We start from the raw sequence: 13,735 nt of genomic DNA, 5'->3' as shown, positions 1-13,735 counted from the left end.
AGGGCTCCGAATACTTTCCACCACATACATGTTGGATAAACTGGGGTCAACATGAATGAACGAGGCTGGCATTTGAGCTCTCCAAAAATGAGGGTTTATAAGTGGATATAAGAGCCACACCTAAGGCTTAGGGGAACATTGCTGAATCAGGGACAGTATCTAATGCTGTGACAAACACCATGACCAACATCAAGTTGGGGAGGAAAAGGTTTATGTGGCTTACATTTCCACATCATAGTCCATCATTGGAGGAAGTGAGAACAGGAGCTCAAACAGGGCTGGAACCTGGAGTCAGGAGCTGATGCAAAGGCCATGGAGAGGAGCTATTTATTGGCTTGCTTCCCATGGTTTGCTCAGCCTTCTTTCGTACAGAACTCAGGACCACCAACCCAGGGGTGGTCCCACCCATAATAGGCTAGGCCCTTCCCCATCAATAACTAATTAAGGAAATGCCCTACAGCTTGCTGTCATGGAGGCATTTTTTTTTTCAGTTAAGGTTAACTCTTTTCAGCTAGCTCTAGTTTGTGTTTCAACTTGAAATAAGACTAGCCAGAACAACTGGCTCCTTGTCATCTTGGCACAAAAACACATCACTAATATGCCACACCTTTCCTTTCTTATTCATTCCCAAGCTCTCACATTAAAAGCATAAATAACTTTAAAAGTCCCGTAGTCCTCACAAATTCAAACACATTAAAATTTCAGTCTCTTTAAAATATACAATCTCTCTAAAAATCCAAAATATCTTTTAAAGTTTCAAAAATCTTTCAGCTGTGGGGTTCTGTAAATATCAAACTTAAGTTAAATACCTTCTTCAAGAGGGAAGATCCAGGACACAGTCGCGAATCTGAACCAAGCAAAACCAGACTTCAATGGTATAAATAACTCAATAACCAATTATCTGGGATTCCCTGACGATCTTCTGCATGCCTCCAAGGAGGCTGAATCGCTTCTTCAGCTTTGCCCTGTGCAGCACACAGCTTTTCTTCTAGGCTCTGGCTGGCTCTATTCCACTGCTGCTGCTGTCCTTGACGGTCACCCCACAGTACTGGCAGCTTCAAAACTCTGGGGTCCTCTGTTCAACTGAACTGCACTTTCATCAAGAGCCTCTTGCCTGCTCTCTTCCTGACACCAAGCCTCAATTTCTTTGCATGATTCCTTCAGTCCTAGGCCTTCAACTGCTCCTGATGCTGCATCTTCACCCAATAGCATCTCCTGACCTCTCACACTGCCAAGCCTCAGCTGCTCTCCATGACCCCTTCATGCCTTCAAAAAACCAATAAAACCTGGGTGCCTCTTACACTGCCAAGTTCGGCTGCCAGCAAATGGCTTCTTCGGGCACACAACTTGTGTGTGCAGACCCTGAGGAAACACTTCCCAGAGATTTCACCTCAGTGATGCTGGTCTCTTCTTAAACACTGCCAAGTTCTTAGCTCCAGCTGACCAGCATCAGTTGTTCCAGTAACTCAAAGGTTTCACTTCAGTGGTGCCTGTCTCTTGTTAATCACAGCAGACTTCAGTCCTAGCTGATCAGACACCACAGATTCTTCACACAAACAGCCTGGTAGATGCTTTGCCTCCCTCTAAAACTTCACAAGCCAGGCCTCATCATGTGCACTGTTCTCAACATCCTTATTTTCCAAGCTCCTAGTACAGTCCATTGAACTCTGAATTTTCAGTGGTTTGTCCAACCTTAAGTTTTAAAGTACTTCCACAATGCTCCCCAAAAACACATGGTCAAGTCTATCACAGTAAGACCCTGCTCCTGGTACCAACTTGTCTTACTTAGGGTTTCTATTGATGTGACAAAACATCATGACCAAAAATCAAGTTGAGGAGGAAAGGGTTTATTTGGCTTACACTTCCACATCATAGTCCATCATTGAAGGAAGTGAGAACAGGAGTTCAAATAGGGCTGGAACTTGGAGTCAGGAGCTGATACAGAAGCCATGGTCAGAAACTATTTATTGACTTGCTTCCCATGGCTTGCTCAGCCTTCTTTCTTTTAGAACCCAGGACCATCAACCCAGGGGTGGTCCCACCCATAATAGACTTACCCAACCCATCCACAACTAACTAAGAAAATGCCTTGAAGTTGGATGTTATGCAGGCATTTCTTAATTACGGTTTGCTCCTCCAGAAAACTCTAGTTTGTGTGTCAAACTTACATAAGACTAGCCAGAACAGACATAAAGGTTCTAAGGGCTGGAGGACCATAATTTCCTCTGCGAGGTAGGGTCTTCCATAAATGACAAGGAAGGAAGTTACACTCATGAAATCTTAATAATACTGTTGCCTAGACAATACTTGTATAATGAGAACACATGCCAATGCAGATGAGAAAAATATCACAAGGTCTTACCCATAGACGAAGTGCTATAGGCAATTAATAGATGTTAAAAGTGGGGAAAAAAACAGTCTTATCCAAGTATGAGCCTCCTGATAGGTTATGCAATCCCAAGTACTCAGCCGTAAACACAAACACATATAAGAAATGGTAAATTAACTCAGAGAGGTATATACAAATGTAAATATAAACGTGTCATAATTAAAGAGGCCAATAATTTGAGAGGAAGTTAGAGGCACAGAAGTTGAAAGGGGAGAGGGGGGGATGGAAGTGATGTAAATACAATACTCATGTAGGAAATTCTCATAAAAAATTTAAATTTAAAAAATAGTACTTTCTTTTGCCAAATTTGTTCACCTGATATTAACAATAGCCTTTTGATTTAAATATGGTAGCTGTTAGTGTCTATATTTTATACAATGAAGAATGAAGAAAGGAAGGGACGGAAAAGAGAAAGGCGGGAATTGGAGGGTGTTAGCCAGGTGACTGAAAATCATGAGGCAAACAGACTCATTAAGGTGTTACTCCTACTGCTGCTTAAGGAGGGCTCTGAGAGCTGTAAGAGTTTATCACCTTGTTCCTCCTAAAGATAGTATTTAGACCCCTGCTCCAGCCCGGGCTCTCATCTTTACAAATTGCACATCCTATAGGAGACAGATTTTATCAATGTTCTTTTGGGCATCTGGCCTTATCATACCACCAAACCATCCTGATAGGTTGAAAGCCAGTGTGAAATCCTCCTGCAGGCACTAGCCTTAGTGGCTGACTACTTTTGCAGCATGCTTGGAAGAGTTCGGCTGCTCAGCTGGAGCTGCACACAGCCCGGTACTCTCTGCCATGACCTTTCCTACAGCTTCCCATGGCTCCTGAGCAGGGTCTCTCACAAGTGATCTTTACATTTTCCTGTGTGTGAGTTTTTCCTCTTCTGGCTAACACCCGTGCCTCGTGTATTTGCTTGTCAAATTGGGTGGTTGTGGAAGAGAGGGGTTAGAAATGTTGTTTTATTGTTTTATTTCATAGTAAGAAGAGGTGTAACCTTGCTGAAAGGGTGACAAATTCAGTTATAGTCAGCCAGCTCTTGACAGGCTTTATCAGAAAACCAAACAAGGGAAGAGTGTGTATGTCTGCTACCAGCTGTCACAGTATTGAACAATGAATGTTTGATGAGGCCGACCTGCAAACACACACAGCTCTGTGGAAGTCGGCTTTAAGTAGCAACTAGCTGACAAAATTAACAAGAAAAGGCCTTGGTAGAGGATATCAAAAGAAAAAAAAATGAAAAGCTCCCACTTCCTTTATTTATTTGGGTATGTGTGGAAGGAGCCTGCAGGCAAGGTGGAATTTGAAATGAAGTTGCAGGTTTGTTAAGATAAATACACAGTCTTCATCCCAGCCCGTGTAGGAAGCACAGCTTGGATAATTGTCAGATGCTTAAAATTAGTCCCGCTATGAAAAGTAGAAACAGGTCAGCACAAAATGAGTCTGGTTGTGCTTTTGGGGGACAGGGTGGGAGACAGTGAAGCCACCCAGAGTGGGATAAAGGGACCCACCCAGGTGCCAGTGTTGCACAAGGCACCTCACATTGGCGTATCCTCATCACTTTTCCTGATTGCGAATAGAAGGTCTTTGTGCAATACAATGTGGTCATCCCTGAAGTCATATATACACAAGCCACACTGGATGAACTCAGCAGGTTATATGTGTATATTTATTCATATGAAACAAGAAATCACAGAAAAAGAGGCTATCAGTTTGAGAGAGAGTGGGAAAAAGATGGAAAGGGCTGGAGGGGGAACATGGTAGGGGTTGAAGAGACAGAAGAAAACAGGGAACTTATGTGGTTATATTTCACTTTAAATTTTCTTAAAAAAAATAAGAACAACATTTAAAAGGAGGTTAACATTCTTAATTTGATAACAACAAAAATATCTCTCCAGAAAGAATTGATTTCTTATGCAGTATTTACCCTCCCAAGTTAAAATGAAGGGCATTTTTTCATCTTTAAGAGACCATGCCATGTGATTTTTTCAAGCTAAGCCATACAAGCCTCATCTTGCTTAAAAACATGAGAAAGTATTTTCAACTAGTACAGTATCAAATAGTATTGAAAATTTTTTTCCAAATCAATCAAAAATAAAATCTTTCACCACCAACCACCTCTCCCAGTGTTTTCCTTTGTACAGATTTGTATCTGTCACCAAGTCCTGCTGACAGTTAAACTTGTGTAGCTCTTGTGGGTTATTCTATGAGCTTCTGGATGACAGGGATACTCCCCCACTTAGCTTTGATTCTTTTTAAGTCTCACTCCAGCCATTGCTCACTCAGGTCTGGGTGATTGGTGCCAAAACTGACTGTAATACTGAGACACAGAAGTCTCACTGAAAGCAGGTTATGTCGGTCCCACACTGCATCCCACAGTTCCTATATTTAGCTCCCCTGACATTCCTCAGTTAAGCAGACTGATCCTCACGGTGGAAGAAAGATGTCAAAGAGCAAACCCCACACTTCCCATTCACCCTGGAAAGCATGGAGAAAGCCCACAAGAAAACTACACCTCTTCCCCCAGACAGTACTTTTTAAATAAAATACAATATAGCATAATTAACTCCTCTTCCAACAAGAGGGTGAATTTTCACATGTCTGCTTTCCTTGTGAGTTTTCACTCTGACCATTCACTTCTGGACTCCTGTTTGATAACATCTAGTGTTTGACAGTGAATGGAACGGCTTTGTAAATATAAATGATGTGCTCTGTCAATCTGAAAAGCCACATCTGAAAAGCCACAAATATTATCTCTTGGGGCTTCTGCTTCTTATCTCTGCCTCTCAAATTTTTTCAATCTATATTGAGTGGCAGAGATTTTTTTTAATTTTATGTATGTTCTATTATTTGTCTATTTCCATAGTAGTGAATAAGGTTCTATCTTAGCAATAGAGACACGGGGATAAAAAGATGTCTAAGACAGATTTTATAAGCAAAAAAATTTATAAAGCTGTGTTACCTTCACACTGCACAGATGTGGGTCATCATGTGTACCCAAAAGGACAATAGTTAGATGCTCTCTTACAAAAAAAAAAAAAAAAGAGAGAGAGACAGGAGGTGGAAAGGACTCGTTTAAAACAGGGCTGCAGGAATGTAAGTCCACAAAGAGGATGATGTAAAAATGAGCTCTCTGGAGACAAGTGAAACGAATTAGATGTGAAGGTTAATGTTTCAATTGTTGTAGTGCGGAAACAAATTGACAGCAAGCTTCTCTTTTCCTTTGAGCATAGGGAGATGCTAAGATACCTGACATCTATTTTTGATGTAAACACTAAGGCCAGACTGATTAATAACCCTTATTGCCATGATTGGAAGCATCACTGGGGACTGGGAACATAACCCCAGGTCCCTAGAAGGAGGCAGACAAGAAGGAAGATGAGAAGGAAGAAGAGGAACAGTGGAGGTCAGGCAGGAAAAACAAACAATAAATGGCTAACTTTCTCCTGAGTGTCTTCTAGGTTCTTCATCTTCTACTTCCGTTGCAGAAGTTTGGATGTGATTAGTTCAATGTAGGAGTGCCTCACAAAATATTTCGCTGAGGGAAAGGACTCCGCTGCTGACGGGTTACAAAAAAAAGATACAGCTCCATCGGTTTCTAGTGTGGTCCTGAAGGAATTTCTACTTCTAAATGCAAATGGTTGGAAAGGCCAAAGAAAGGAAAGGGCTGTGGACTTTGTGAAGTGATAAGAGAAAAATTTCCACTCCATTATGCAAGCCTGGAGGAAAGGAGGGTTTATAAACATTGGTTTTGCAGTCCATCAGGGCGCCAGGACCCTGCGTTGCCAAGGGACACCTCCAGCGCTGAAATGAAATAAGAAGACCAGTGTTTGCATTAACATCCCCATTTGATTCACTGTTTGATTAAGACAAAGGAGAAGTAGACGGCAGCCTCGGCTGGACTGCCCGCCTTCCTGCCTGGAGAAAAGACAGGACACGGAGAAGCTGTGTGCAGGGGCCTCATTTGGGCAAAGAGCAAAGCTGCCCCTCACTGCTGCAGGGCCCTGTTCGCTTTGCCCCACCCACAGCTCCCGGTCCTTCCAAGCATTGAAAGGGGCTAGGACAGGGGAGAGTGGACCTCTGTTCAGCAAGTGAAAGACAAGTATAAAAAGAAAGATTTTGGAATCTGGCAAAAGGGGGGTTGGGACAAGATGGTCTCAGTTGTCAGAAAGTCTGGACATCTGTCTCTATCTGATGTATAACCACCTCCTCTTAAGGTGAATGGAGAAAAGTAGGGGTGTTACCCCTACACCAGTGGAGAACCCCTCAGCCCACTCTGTCCTATCCTGCTGAGGAACTACTGCTAACAGCATAAGACCTCCGTGTTGGAAAGTTGACTGTAAATAGAGATGGTCCCTAGTTAACAATGGATAGAGCTGCAGTATTTTACTTTATAATAGTGCAAAAAACTTACTTGTGTATTGTAGTGATATTTCATTTGTAATAAAGCTTGCCTGAAGATCAGAAAGTAAAACAGCCCCACTGGCCAGCTGTACAGATCAGGCAATGGTGGCGTGCAGCATTAAGCCGAGAGGCCACGCTACTTTGCCATAGAAACAAGGTGGTGGTGATGCACACCTTTAATCCCAGCATTAGAGAGGAATATAAGACAGGAGGCACCTCTCAGACACAGTCTCATTGTGAGATTCCTGGAGGCAGGATCACTATTTCCAACTGAGGGAGAGGTAAGAGCCAGCTGCTGGCTGGTTCGCTTTTCTGACTTTCAGGTTGAACCCCAATATCAGTCTCTGGGTTTCTATTAATCATGCTATAGTGTATCTGTTTTATTTGTCATTTTTAATAAGAACTTAAAACACATCATGAGCCTTTCAAATATTATTAATGTCTATGTCCTTTCCCTAGGCCCACAATTCCCTCTTATTTACTCCTCCCATTCCAATGGGGCTAGAGAGACCTTGGATTGGCATTGGGGGAGTAAGTAGGAGAGACAGGTAAAACCATTTGACCTTCTTGGACCTGTAGACACCTATCCAAAATGGTGAACACAGAGATTGACTTAGATTGCATGGTCCCACAGCCACTGATTTTTTCAACTGAGTAGAAATGTTGGTTTCTAAGGGGCTTAAACATCAGCCAACACAAAGGACATGGATCTGTGTGGTGTCCATAAATCTTCCTAGTCCAAGAAAGCAAGGGAAGATGGGAGGAAGGACGGTGGTAAGAAGAAGAAGAGAAGAAAGAGTAAAGGAAGGAAAGGAAACAGTTCCCCGCTCTCGAGGAATTCACTGTCTAGTACTAAGGGAATCGTATCAGGACAAGTGTCAACCAACAAATGTGAATAAGGTGAAGGGAAAGCCCAGGCAGAGGGCCAGAAGAGGAAACATTATCGCTGTACTCTTTACTCTCAGCAGCAGCCGTAGGCACTATTTTCACCAAAATAAATCAAACTGCATTGTGACATACAAAATTGCCACGATGAAATTAATTATTTTGTACAACTAAAATATATAGTAATTAGAAAAACTATTTAGAACCCTTCATAATGAAAAATAAATTATTTTATAGGAATAACAACACCTAAATACTCTATATGGAGGTCTAAAGGTCAGGCACTCCCTCAGAAATGTCTAGAAGAAAACTCCCCCAGACAGAGCTGATGTTTTCAAAATCTATGAAGCTCAGGAAATGGACATTGAGGTCAGTCACATCTGACATCTGTCTATGTGATCTGCATAAGTCACACAACTACTTAGTACCTCAGCTTCTTTCTAAAGCAGGGATGAGAGTAGTGACATCACCTTCCCTAGCTGATGACTGGGATTCTTTAAGGTAGAGCTAACCAGACGTCTACTGTTTCTCTTGCTATTATTTACGTGACTCTCTTTTGACTCTGAATTTTCTTTGGTGTCTTAACCAGAGTTCATCAGGGTCAAATCTTCCGAGATGGAGACAGGGATTGCAAAGATCACCCTGCGCAGGAAGAAAAGTACCCTGACGTTGACGAGCTCATCATGTCTAGAGTAACTAATGCATCCCAGCTTTTTTGTAGGCTCTGGCTCCACACCTACTAAGAGGTGTGGAAGAAGATATGAATTTAGCTGAACATGAGCAAAATATGAAGAAGTTTCATGTCTTTTGATTACTCCAGTGCATGTTAGGACTTGTACGGGCACATGAGGTAGAGAAGAGCTAACGCTGCAATAAAGCTAGATGTGTTTCCTTTCTCATCATGGCGGTACAAGATGCTTACACTTTTCTGACAGTTTCCAGAATCCTCTTTAATTAAGAAAATTACAATTCTTTAGTGTGGGGGTGCGCGCTTGCGCGCACACACACACACACGCACACTGATGTATGCATGGAGCTCAGAGGACAACTTTTAAGAGTCAGTTCTCTCCTTCTACCATGTAGGTCCTTGAGAGCAACCTCAGGCCGCCAGGATTGATAGCACCTTTACCTGCTGAGCCAGTTCACTGGTCGCAACATCCTGTTTCCAATTGCTTAGAAGCAGTTGATCCCAGAAAATGTTGTGTATAATCTCAAAGAGGCTTTTATAGCTCCCCTTAAAGCATTCTGAAAGTCTATCATTTCTCTGAGCTTTTGACCCTTGCTAAAATAGGAATATCTTCTGATCTTCTTTGGGACAGAGACTTTAAATTGCTGCAATTTCTTTTTACATTAGGATTAATGAGTTGATAGTCTTTCCTAAGACTTTAAGGTTTTAATAAATCAGGTAGAGGGGAGGTATCAACAACTCACTGAAATTCTCAAAGTATAATGACAAAAAGCAGCTGAAGAATAATTGGAATGAAGTGGTTCACCCAAGAGAATAAATGGGAGATTGGGGTATGTTTTACTTGATTGTTTACTTACCTACTTGTTTACTTATTTAGAGACAGAGTCTTAATGTACTGCCCAAGCTGGCCTTGAACTTGTAATCTTCACATCTCAGACTCACAAGTATCTGGGGTAACAAGCCACTGCCTATGAAATATTTTTTTATAACCAATGAGCTATCCTTAATCTTAGCCGAATGCTCTACAACTTTTAGAGTATCTGCAGAAGAGTTCTCAGACAATTTAAATGCCTGGAAAAAGAAAAAGGAAATATGTAAACAGGTTTCCCTCTTTTCAAAGCAGATTGTAGTTTTAATATACTGGCAATTTGGTAACTAATATTTTGCACTATATTAGCATCCAGGCAGATGGTTTATTCATTCAAATTGGGAAGCAATGAAGGAAGCAATATTCTGCTGAAGTTTACCAAATGTAGGTATTATGTATCTGATACTGAGCCTCATTACAATACAAAATAAAGTTATTGTCAAATCAGAGTCAAGACATTTCTCATATTTATATTTTGTTAGCTTAATATGCATATCTAAAGGATATAATTCTTTACATATGAGTTTGAATATATTTGAAAACTGGTTTCTTCTCCAAAAATACTTAAGCAGTATCAGAAATAGCTCTGTGTTTGATGGGAAGGGCAAATATAAAGTCACATGACTTCCATGCATCTTTATCCCATCTCTGAAGCTGGTTTAATGTGATTGTCAGTGATTCCATTTTCTCCTTTGAAACAGAATAATACCTCCCTATGATCATGGTGCTGTAAAGGTTAAATGAGACATTGTGCATGTTTGTGCGCTGTATACTAAAGTAAGTGTTTTCATTCTGTGAAAGGTTTATACAATAGGTAGAGATATTTAAATTTTTTTCTATTCACCCTCACAAAACGAAACTATTACATATAAAAGAAATATGCTCATAAAATTCTGTGCTTATATATAAAGTATGGTCCTTAAATTATCTATATACATGCATAGAATCAAATATAAGCCCCAAGAACTGTCTGCTTGGACCTCAATTCCTCAAATAAAATGATGTCTGCAGTCCTCTAGCCCATGAGGTTGCAACTCTCTGCAGCCCGATCAAGTGCTGTCTGTAAAGTCATCTACACACTGCAGGACAGAGAGTACACTCACAAGTGACACCTGCCATGAATCAAGCACCTCCCCCTCAGATGGACATCCCTATTGCTTTTTCTAAAGAGCCCCATCCCATTAAAGTCTCTCTGGGATAAGCCCATTCAGGGTCTTTCGTATTTCACTACACATCTTCCTTTTCAGTATTCCCATGTGAACACAGAGCAGAAGGCAAGCTCTTTCAGAGTAGGGGCTTTGCTTACCTGCTGCCATATTTGCTGTACCCACAGAAGTGCTCAAGAAATAGACATCAAACAGTGAGCATGCTGCAACACCCTGTCTTCCCCTGTCTTGGCCAGGTCTGTTGCCATCAGACACTTTTTTTTTTTTACTTCAGAACTTGGAAACTTCTAGATCAATAGTTCCACTTCTAACCATGATTTCTCTCTGGCAATCCCATTATTGGACACTGAAGTTTCAAGGCTATTTCCCCAGAGCTCTGGAAATATGAGCTAACAGATTGTGAACCGCCAAAAATCTCCTTCCAGCTCACTTAGAACATTGTCAGTGACAGTAATGTTGACAGTTTTCACATCAGAAAATATAGGTATAATGCGACTTCAGTCATTCATCTCCTCAGGTTGATGGGTGGGATTCTGAGCACTGTTTCTCAATGCTGAGTGGGGAATCTGTGCTCATCCATTTCTCCCTCCTCCTGGCAGGCTGCCATCTCACTGTCATCTTAAGAATCTCCCAACACAGGGAAGAACAGACAGGTTAGTGTTTGCTAACTTGCACGCTGGCTTCAGGATGGTATCAAGAATTTACGTTCAATTACTTACGCCCCCTCCTATCACTCCTTTGTAATTGTGGGTATGAAAGCATGCTTCTTTGTTCCTTCCTGTACGTGGAGTTTTAATCCTATTTAAAGTGATGTTTGGCAGTCTTGTTGAAGTAATATTCTCAGTTGCGCTATTCTGTGGAATGCCGCTACTAAGGTGAGATTAGTGGTTTGGTGAACAAACACTAACTCACCTCAAAATCCTTTCATTCAAAAGCTAGTAAGTGATCTGTAAGCACTAGGGTTCCCTTTTCTTGAAGGGTGAGGAGGCAGTGCTAATGGGAGCGGGGTCTATTCTATAGGAGTAAGAGTAAAAACATATGTTGGTTTGTAAGGGGAGAGTTAGGAGGTGGTTAATGTAAGTTTTTCTTTCCGTTGTTCTGAGAAATAACAGCTGTATTGGAAAGCTAGGTGCAGCGGCAGTGGCTCCCAGATCTTCTTTAATGTTCAGTTCCATACATTCAAGCCCCTGGGAAATGGTGTAACAGTTGATACACTGCTGGTTATCCCTGAAGAAACTAGTCAAAATTACAAATTTGTCGAAGAGCATCTTGCAGCTTGGAATGTAATCTTTAATTGTAGTTTTAAAGGAGCAAAGAGAACATAGTGGCACTTCTTCCTTCTTTTCCAAATTACCTCAACAAGATGGAAATTATTGTCATCTTTCTCTTCCAAGATTTTAGGTTTTGCCTCTAGGTTTACGTCAGTGGTCTTGGTGAACTTCTTCTGAAGGTGTTTTGAGCTCTCCAAACATCCACAGCCTCCTATAGCACTCCTCCGTGTCTTCAATGCAAAAATTGGCCATTCCTTGAATTTGTGGTTCTGGGGTATCAGTGCTACAAAGGTTATTTTATGTACCAACTTTGCTGAACAATGGAGTGTCCAGATATTTGGTTAAACCCTATCCTTACTGTTTATTAGGGTGGTTCCTGCTGAACCTAGGATCAATCAAATCAGTCAAAATTAAGGATCAGAAACTCTACCCTTGAAAAACTTTTGAGGTGCTACTATTAGTCAAAGTTCCCTGAAAAACAGAACCAATAAGATATACATATACCATAGTCATAGAGATACCCCTTTAGGTCAGACAAACTGTGAAGAATTGGCAAACTCTAATTGTCTTATAGTTTTGGAGAATAAGACCTTCAGTCATCAAGCTGAAAGCACATGAAAATCAGTTGTAGAATTTCTATCCAAGGCAGAGTCCTATGAAAAGAGGAGACCGATGTTTCGACTCAAAGGCAATCACACAGAGAGAAGACTCCTTCCTCACTCAGCCTTAAACAATTAAACTCAGACTCTTGAACAATTGAAGGAGACTTACATACAATGGGAGGTCAATCTTATGTTCTCATTGTACCAATCCACATGTTAGTCTCAGCAGGAACCCCGAGGCAGGACCTGAAGCAGAGACCACAGAGGAGTGCATTACATTTCTCCAGAGCAGAGGACCTTCCAGAGCAAACGACTACCTTCTCAGTATTGGCACTACCCACAGGTAGCTAGGCTCTTCTCCATCCGTTAGCAATGAAGAAATATCCTACCGACGTACTTACAGGCCTGACTGGTATAGGCAACTTTTCAGTTGAAATTTTTCTCTTCCTGAGTGTCTTAGTCAGGGTTACAATTGCTGTGATAAAACACAATAACCAAAAGTAAACTCGGGAGGAAAGGGTTTATTTGGCTTACGCTTACACATCATAGATCATTATTGAAGGAAGTCAGGACATAAACTCAAATAGGGCAGGGACTTGGAGGCAGGAGCTGATGAAGAGGCTATGGCAGGGTACCACTTATTGACTTGTTCCTCGTGGCTTGGACACAATAGCCTACAGCTGGATCTTATGGAGGCATTTTCTCAACCAAGGCTCCCTTTCCTCAGATGATTATAGCTTGTGTCAACTTGACATCAAACTAGCCAGCACACCAGCTATGTCAAGTTGACAAACAGGATTAGCCAGCACACAGCAAGCACTTACACACTGAGTGATCTCTCCAGCTCCTGAAGATTTGTCTTTACAAAAGGATGCCTTTGGAAGAAAGAGAGGACCCAACTTGGAGAATCTTACCAAATGAAATGGAAGAAAAAATATTGCTTCCAAGGGTAAAAAAAAACAATGCAACATCTCTTCATTCTTTCTCTGCATTCTTTATAATCGCATTATGAAGCAGGATTTGGTTTTTACACCACTCAGTCTTAGAAATGACTACTTAGAGTGTTTAAAAAAACACTGGATTACTAAATTTTGTAGACTAGATGAAGAATATGTATCATCAATATTTTCCTTCCTTTACTTCAAACCACTTTCTTTTCAGTATACTAGTAACTATCAAGATTGAAAGGAATAGCTCTTTTGTTATGTTTATAAACAAATATTTATCTATGTGAGAAAATAGATCTGCCCATGAAGTGGGTATCAGAATACTTTTCAGTAAGTGAGGAATGGCATGATTATTCTGCAATGCATGTTGATAAAATACACCCTCATCATAAGAACCAATATTTCTATGCCTTCATCTTATAGCATTCCAACAAAGATGACTTGCAAAGCATATAATCATAAACAAATATGCCAAAGGTTAAACAATCTTGAGGAATCAAGGCATGTGATTACATGCC

The sequence above is a fragment of the Microtus pennsylvanicus genome, chromosome 5, assembly GCF_037038515.1.
Source record: "Microtus pennsylvanicus isolate mMicPen1 chromosome 5, mMicPen1.hap1, whole genome shotgun sequence".
Classification (NCBI taxonomy): Eukaryota; Metazoa; Chordata; class Mammalia; order Rodentia; family Cricetidae; genus Microtus; species Microtus pennsylvanicus.
This window is presented reverse-complemented; position numbering follows the sequence as displayed.